We start from the raw sequence: 8,421 nt of genomic DNA, 5'->3' as shown, positions 1-8,421 counted from the left end.
GTAGTCAATACATGCATTCAGTATCTAAGCAAATCAGTCGATGACTAGCGAATCAGCAGTCATTACATGCAGTAGCTATAAATCAATAAACTACAAATATCAATCTTATCATACATTACCTATAACTCAATAGACTACAATCATAAGTCTCATCAATTGCAAATATCAATGCAATAAATGAAAGTATGTGATTTAGGGAAACTCGAGTCACGCCTCACTCGAGTTGTGCAATCCCAACTCAACATTAATTTATACCTTTCTTTCTGATATTCTGATTCTGTCGAAGTCTCGAACTCAAATCTGTCAATACTCAATCTGACAAGAACAATATCGAGGAGTATAATATCAATATACCACTCGAATTAAATCTGTCCTGCTCAATACGCAATCTAATTCAATATCGATGGCATAACGGTATAATATCAATATACCCAACAATACCCTATCAATCAGATATTAATTCTAATATCTCATACTCAATAACAACTCAATTCTGATATCACTTGACTCCAAAACTATTCCGAAAATCATAACAATTCCATAATCAGTCCGTTTCTTAATCTGACTTCGATTCTATGATGTCTAATATGTCGAGAACAACATATATGAGTTCCATTCAATTCTGACAATATCATAATTTCAAAGCATGTCAAAACGTAGTAAAACTTACGTCCAGTTGTAGCCTACGTTGATAGGAACTCGATACCCAAGTCGGATTCAAAATCGGACGGACGGATTTCTCACAAATCACAAATCTATGCGTCGAACCCTTTCTTTCCCTCTTGCCTCGGTTTCCTTCGTTTCTCAAGAATATTCGTTTGTATGTATATATATATATACATTGAATGATATAAGGGCAAGTGGCATTGTGCATGTTCTGCACGTTTCTCGCTAGGGCGGTCAAAACCTACCGCTAGGGCGAGTCAGTTTCGGTCGAGATCCTCGGCTGAACATCTCCTATCGCTCGGGCGGTCAAAAGTTGCTCGCTAGGGCGAAGAACTCTCGGCCCTCACAATTATACATGCGCGCTCGGGCGGTGCTTTTCTGCCGCTCGGGCGCGAGATGTTCGGCCTAACATCTTGAGATGTTCGGTTCAACATCTTGGCTTAACATAAACCAACGCCTGACTTCGTCATTTGAGTTCCTATGACTTCCATTACGTCAATTAATCAACGTCTGATTAAAATGATTAAATCTCAGGCATTACACGATGGGTGCTGAGTGCTGTTAAGGTCGTGATTATTGTTAGAGTAGGTGCCCGTCGAGCCAAGTGTTGGCCGAGTGTTCACAATGAAACTCTATGTATAAACGATCTTTATTTTAATTATATTTGAAATTATTATTTTGGCACATCTTTATCTGTATACCCATGCTAGTTGCATAGATAAAGTCCTTGAATATACAAATAGTAGAAAGAATATGAGATGCTCATATGATGAGTATCATGAAACTCATATTTGGAATACTGTATATTCTATACAGTTCCTAGTCGATTCAGCCGCCGCTAAGAAGGATATAGGCCGCTCGAGTTAGAGACTAGTATCTGTGATGTGAGTACCATGTTTCATTGGTAGGGGACATTGTGATGTCCAAGCATGCAGATAGGTGCTCCTGGAAGAGTGCACTGAACAACCCTCCATTAAAGGACTTTCCAAGTGGTTCTCACTTATCGAGTGGAAACGTCCTAGTTTATGGTTGTACACCATTAGTCCTTATGACCCGGGACAATATTGAGACTCTATGTGCTAGCATTGCACTTTGACTTGTTTACCGACTCTCAAGGGGTCATCAGGTGCAAAGGTTGGGTGTTCTGTCGAAACATATAGGAGTCGATGCATTGTAGTCGGGGATTCACCGCTTACCTTCGGGTATGGATATCCTATGTGTTTTCATGTATATGTAGTGTGAAATCTCTGATCAGAGTATGGTGGTAATTATGAAAGGAGTTTCGTAGATTACACCATCGATGCAACTACGACATGACACATAGTATCGATTCATTGACAACTCTCGATAAACCAATGGTTGTCGAATCGGTCGGGATATATGAGTTGAAGGGACCGTACTGTACGCTAACCATAATTGAATGGTTCTTGCAGGCACTATCATTTGATACCTAGGGAATCATGTAAGCGATGCTGCTAGGCGTTTAACATGATTGGTTGGGTACTATCAGACTTGAGTTCTGACGTTCTTGTTATCAAGGAGTTGATAAGTAAGAATGGAGCAATTGGGGTATGCTCATATAAGGACATGTTTAGTCCGAATCACATGGAAATGTGAACCCACGGCTAGTTGTATCAATGAACCATTGAGGGCCACACAAGTGCTGGTTTTCTAGATCACGTTGAGAAGTAAAAATAGTTCAATGTGTTGAACGGCTTATAAAGGAGTTTATAAGCGTAAGGAAAATTAGAAGTATGACTTCTATAAAGGAGAAACTAGTTCACTGTGTTGAACAACTTATAAATGAGTTTATAATTGTAAAGAAAAATAGAAGTATGACTTCTATGATAGAAATGTAAATTTTAATTTATGGAAGTGTTCCTAAATTAAAAGTTGGCCAATTGAATAATGTATTTGAAAATTGTGATTTTCATAAACATTATTATGGACTAAATTAAATTAATTCAAGTGTTGAATTAATTAAACACTAGTGGACCTAGTAGAGTCCAAATAATTATATTAATTCAAGTGTTGAATTAGTTAAATTATATTGAGTCTTGTAGAGCTCAATTTAAATTAATTATTTAACTAGTGGGACTTGGGTAAATTCAAGTAATGTTTAATTAGTCTCAAATATGTTTGAGATAATTAAATTTAGTCCATGGTTTTTATTTTGATAAAAAACCATATAATATGCATGCATGGGAGGTGAAGGGTTGGAGACAACTTTTTCAAATATCAAGGCTTGGCATGCTACTTTTGTCTCTACTTTTTGCAAGTCCAAGATCAGTCTCCCTTCCCCCATTCTAGCTCACAATGGCCGAAATATTGAATTATTATTCTCTCAAAGTTTTCTCTCAATTTTTCTCTTCAAGTGTTGAGGAAGAAAAATACTTCTCTTTGAAAAATCCTTTTATTTTTCTAGTGCAAAATAAGAGGGGTTCTAGTTTGCTAGTGGTGGGCCTAATTTTGAAGGAAAGAAAGGAGTCCAAGGAAGCTTGTAGATCTTCATTCCATTCAAGAGCCAAGTTGTTCACAACTTGGTTGGAGCCATCATCAACCTTAAGAGGTTGATAGGTAACTATTTCTAAACACACTATGAATGTCATTTTGGTGTTTTATTGTATTTCCTACACAAAATCATGGTGGCCGAAATTTATATGCTAAAATCGAAAATTTTTGTGCTTCCGTTGCGTTTCCGGCCACCGTAACCGATCCCCTTTCAAGTGGTATCCGAGCTATGGTTACGTTTTTGTGTAGCAAATGCAAGATATTATGTTGAGATCGATTTCTAACCGCATGAGTGTATTTTTTGCAACAAAATACCAAGGCTTTTTGGGGGAAATTTCGGGCAGCATGTTGCTGCCCGTGTCGGGCAGCTCGGGCTGCCCGAGGGGCTGCCCGTTTCGGGCAGCAAGGGCAGCCCCTCGAACGCCCCTCTTTTAAAAATAAAAAAAAAAATTTTGTTACCGGAATCCGGCGACGGAGCTCCGGCGACGACAATGACGACTAGGGTTTTCAAAAGGTGTTTTGAAATATCCAAGTGTCATGGGCCTTGAGTTGTTGGGCCATTGGATGGCTAACATATTTGTGAATTTTAAATGGGCCAAAACGTTTTTGGTGAAAAATGAGTTTTGGGCCCTTAAGTTTAAAATTACAAAAGTTGCAAATATTTTCTCATGAAATAAATAATTTAAGTTGGACTTTAATTATTTATAGTAAATGGTGATTTACAAGAAATTCGGTTATAAATAAATTAATTGGAAAGTAGACAAAGGTGTTTGTATACTTTGTTAATTTAGTTTATAATCGTGGCGGTTAGTGATTGGATCAAGATATATAATATTGGATCAATTAATTATTGTGATAATTAATTGATGGTGCATGATATGTGATATTATGCATGAAGGATGATCAAAAGCCCAAGCCCAATTTGCTAGGTGTATGCTAGGATATTTTGTGTTGAATGATTGTAATAATTATCAATTTATAAAGTGGGCTTGGTTTATTGCCCGTTCCCACCCCCATGAGATGTATCCCTATTTGCCATGGATATTTATTTGTAAATATTCGTATAGTGGATGATCAAGATTGGAAGATGGTGGCAATGATGATTATGAAGATCGAAGATATGTAAATATTGGAAGCTTATGTAATAGTTGCATTTGCATCCCGTGCATTTCCCTAGGATTGGACCTAGGCCCGTGTTTAGCTCACACGGTCCGTTAGTATTGGGGCGATTGATCATCCTTGTTTGTTTACTGTTTATAATATATGCATGATATGTTATAAATAATGAGTATGTGCGTTATTATTATAATAACAAAGTTGCATGAATCCGGCAAACATACGATCAAACATGGCGAGCTTTTAAATAAAATTAATGATGAGACCTTTCAAAATTAAAAACCCTCATTTTGAATAAGATTCAAAATTAATATCAAGCCTGAAAAGGGGAATTATAAATTTGTTTATAATTTCCTTGTCTTCCATCGACAAATGGGTGCATGACGAATCGCTACCCGTACTCGGGGCTCGGCTCATATTATTGGGGGGCCCTTAGTACCGGAAAGCTGTGACATCCATTTGACATAGTGATGTGAACTACGTGGAACTCCCATGACTTCGGCTCATATTATTGAGGGAACTCTTGGCGACCGTCCATTAAGGTTCAACATCGATGGGTAAGGCTTGACACGTAAAGATGAACGACGTCATATTATTGGGTCCTAATCAAACGTGAGACAAAAGTTTACGTAGAGGGTTGCATTGTGATGCAATTGGAAACTACCTTTTAGGAATTGTGATTGGCTGATATTATTCGGGATCATAATTCGCTAATTGGACCTTACGTACCTACTGAGGAAAGGAGTTTCCCGTTTTCACTAGAGGGTAGTGAAAGATGTCAAAACAGTGGGAGTAAACATTTATAAAGTTAAAGTCCATACTTTATATCTTACTAAATATTTTAAAATAGTCATTAACATTTATCTGTTTACTTTTCAGTACTATTTAACGATGTATTCAATTCGCAATCCGCTTTCTGCCATACTCGAAAAACATGTGTTAACCGGACCAAACTACCTCACTTGGCTAAGAAACCTGAAAATCGTCTTGAACTCGGAAAAGATTGCATATACACTGACTGAGTCGCCCCCTGATAAGGCTCCGACTGACTGCACTCCTGAGGAATTGCAGACCTACAAGGATTTGTGTGACCATGACTTGAAGACCAAGTGTTATATGCAGGCTTCTATGAATGATGAGCTGCAGAGGCGTTTTGAGGGTGCAAAGAGTGCTGCTGACATTCATTGGCACCTCAAGGAGCTCTTTGGTGAGCAGACTCGGCCTCTTAGGCATGCTACCGTCAAGGAGCTAATCACTTTGCGCATGCGAGATGGGGCCTCGGTCCATGAGCATGGCCTAAAGATGATTGGACTCGTGGACAAGCTTGTTGGCATGGATTTGATATTGCCTTCGGAGTTGACCACCGACGTGTTGCTGTTATCGCTGCCTAGCTCATTTGATCCTTTTGTGGTGAATTTCAATATGAACAAGATGGAGCCGACCCTTGAGGAGTTGGTGAATATGCTTGTGACTTTTGAGTCCACTATCAAGAAAGAGAAGTCGGTTCTTTATGTGGGTTCTTCATCTGGTATGAAGACCGATCCACGTGGGAAGGGAAAGAAGCGTTCTTTCCAACGTCCCAAGAAGAATGTGCCCTCGAAGAGGCAAGCTCCGAGTCCTGTTGTGGTAGCCACACCAGTGAAGGCTAACAAGACTATTGACGTTTGTCATTACTGCAAGAAGCCTGGACATTGGAGGCGTAACTGCAGGGAATATCTTGCCCAGAAGGGTTCTGGAAAAGGTATGTTCTATATTGAAGTAAACATTTCAATTAACTCTACTTCTTGGGTATTAGATACCGGCTGTGGCTCACATCTCTGTAATGATTTGCAGGTGATGGGAAGAAGAAGAAGGCTAAGAAAAGGTGAGACCTTTTTGAGGATGGGCAATGGAGCAAGGGTTGCTGCCAAGGCCGTAGGAGATGTTTACTTGCTTTTGAACAATGATTTTAAGTTAATTTTGAGAGATGTTTTGTTTGTACCCGACTTGGTGAAAAACATTATTTTCATTTCTATGTTGGACAAAGATGGATTTTCTTGTTTATTTAGCAAAGGTGTTTGCAACATTTACAAGAATGAATGTTTAGTTGGTACCGGGGAACTTGAAAACGATCTCTATAACTTAAAATTGAAAGATATTCCACTAAACAATGTCCAAGCGATAACAACAACAAACAAGAGAAAACAAGATACTCTAAATTCGGCACAATTATGGCATGCTCGATTAGGACATATTTCCTTAAGAAGGATGAACAAGCTAGTGGGAGTTGGCATGTTATGTCTGATATTAATGCTCTCACGACTTGTGAATCCTGTCTAAAAGGAAAGATGACCAAAATTCCATTTAAGGGCCATGTGGAGCGAGCCAAAGGGTTATTGGATTTGATCCATACCGATGTGTGCGGTCCGCTTAGCATCACCACTAAGCATGGACATGCCTACTTCATCACCTTTACCGATGATTTCTCGAGGTATGGGTATGTGTATTTGATGAAATACAAATCTGAAGCTTTTGAAAGGTTCAAAGAATTCAGAAGTGAAGTAGAGAATCAGTTGGGACGAAGCATCAAGACACTTCGATCGGATCGGGGTGGTGAGTACTTGAGTGCCGAGTTCCAAGAGTATCTAAGGGAGAATGGGATTCTCTCGCAGTGGACTCCGCCCGCAACACCACAGTTGAATGGTGTTTCGGAGCGTCGTAACCGGACTTTGATGGACATGGTTCGGTCTATGATGGGGTTCACGGAGTTGCCGCCATCCTTTTGGGGATATGCGCTTGAGACAGCGGCACTGTTGTTGAACAATGTCCATACAAAAGCAGTTGATAAGACACCATATGAGATATGGATGGGTAAGCCACCCAAATATTCATATTTTAGAATATGGCGGTGCCCTACTTATGTGAAGCAGGTAGTGGGAGATAAATTGGATAGTCGATCCATTTTATGTTACTTTGTGGGATATCCAAAGAATTCTGTTGGATATTACTTCTATCATCCCCAAGAAACAAAGGTATTTGTTTCTAGGAATGCAACCTTTTTGGAAAGGGAATTTCTATTGAATAGAAAAGGAGAGATGATAGAAATCGAAGAAGTTCGAGAGACACCCACAATTGTAGAACCCACACCCGAAGAGCCAAGGGAGGAGATACAAGCTCCTAGAAGATCCGAGAGAGTCTCGAGACCACCTATGAGGTATGGTCTGCTTCTTCAAGAGGGCCGTTATGAGCCTAACCTTGGATGTGATCCAAGGACCTTCAAGGAAGCCTTATCTGATGCCGATTCATCCAAGTGGCTTGAAGCAATGGAATCTGAGATGAATTCCATGCATTCGAACCAAATGTGGAATCTTGTGGATCCACCTGAGGGAACTGTTCCCATAGGGTGTAAATGGATTTACAAGAGGAAACTTGGGGCGGATGGGAAGGTATTGACCTTCAAAGCGCGATTGGTAGCAAAAGGATATACTCAAAGACAAGGAGTTGACTTTGAAGAAACCTTTTCTCCAGTCGCAATGTTCAAGTCCATAAGGATTTTGCTAGCCATAGCTGCATGGTATGACTATGAGATATGGCAGATGGATGTTAAGACAACATTTCTTAATGGGGATATTAAGGAAGAAATTTACATGTCTCAACCCGAAGGGTTTACATCTGTCGGAAGTGAGCATATGGTATGCAAACTTCAGAGATCTATTTATGGTCTAAAACAGGCATCTAGGAGTTGGAACCTTAGATTCGATAGTACAATCAAAGAGTTTGATTTTACTAAGAATCCTGAGGAACCCTGTGTGTATAAGAAGGTCAGTGGGAGTGCTGTGACATTCTTGGTGCCGTATGTTGATGACATTCTACTCATTGGAAATGATGTAGGAATGTTGCAATCAACCAAGATATGGTTAGCAAGCAAGTTCTCGATGCAAGACTTGGGTGAAGCATCTTTTGTATTGGGAATACAAATCTACAGAGATAGATCAAAGATATTGCTTGGTCTCACCCAGTCCACGTACATTGATACCATCCTGAAGCGATTCTCGATGGATGAGTCCAAGAGAGGACATCTACCAATGTGTCATGGCGTGACCCTATCCAAGTCTATGTCTCCCAAGACTGATGCGGAGATAGCGGCGA

Source organism: Primulina eburnea, chromosome 4, assembly GCF_022965805.1.
Source record: "Primulina eburnea isolate SZY01 chromosome 4, ASM2296580v1, whole genome shotgun sequence".
Taxonomy (NCBI): Eukaryota; Viridiplantae; Streptophyta; class Magnoliopsida; order Lamiales; family Gesneriaceae; genus Primulina; species Primulina eburnea.
Note: the sequence above shows the minus strand (reverse complement) of the source record.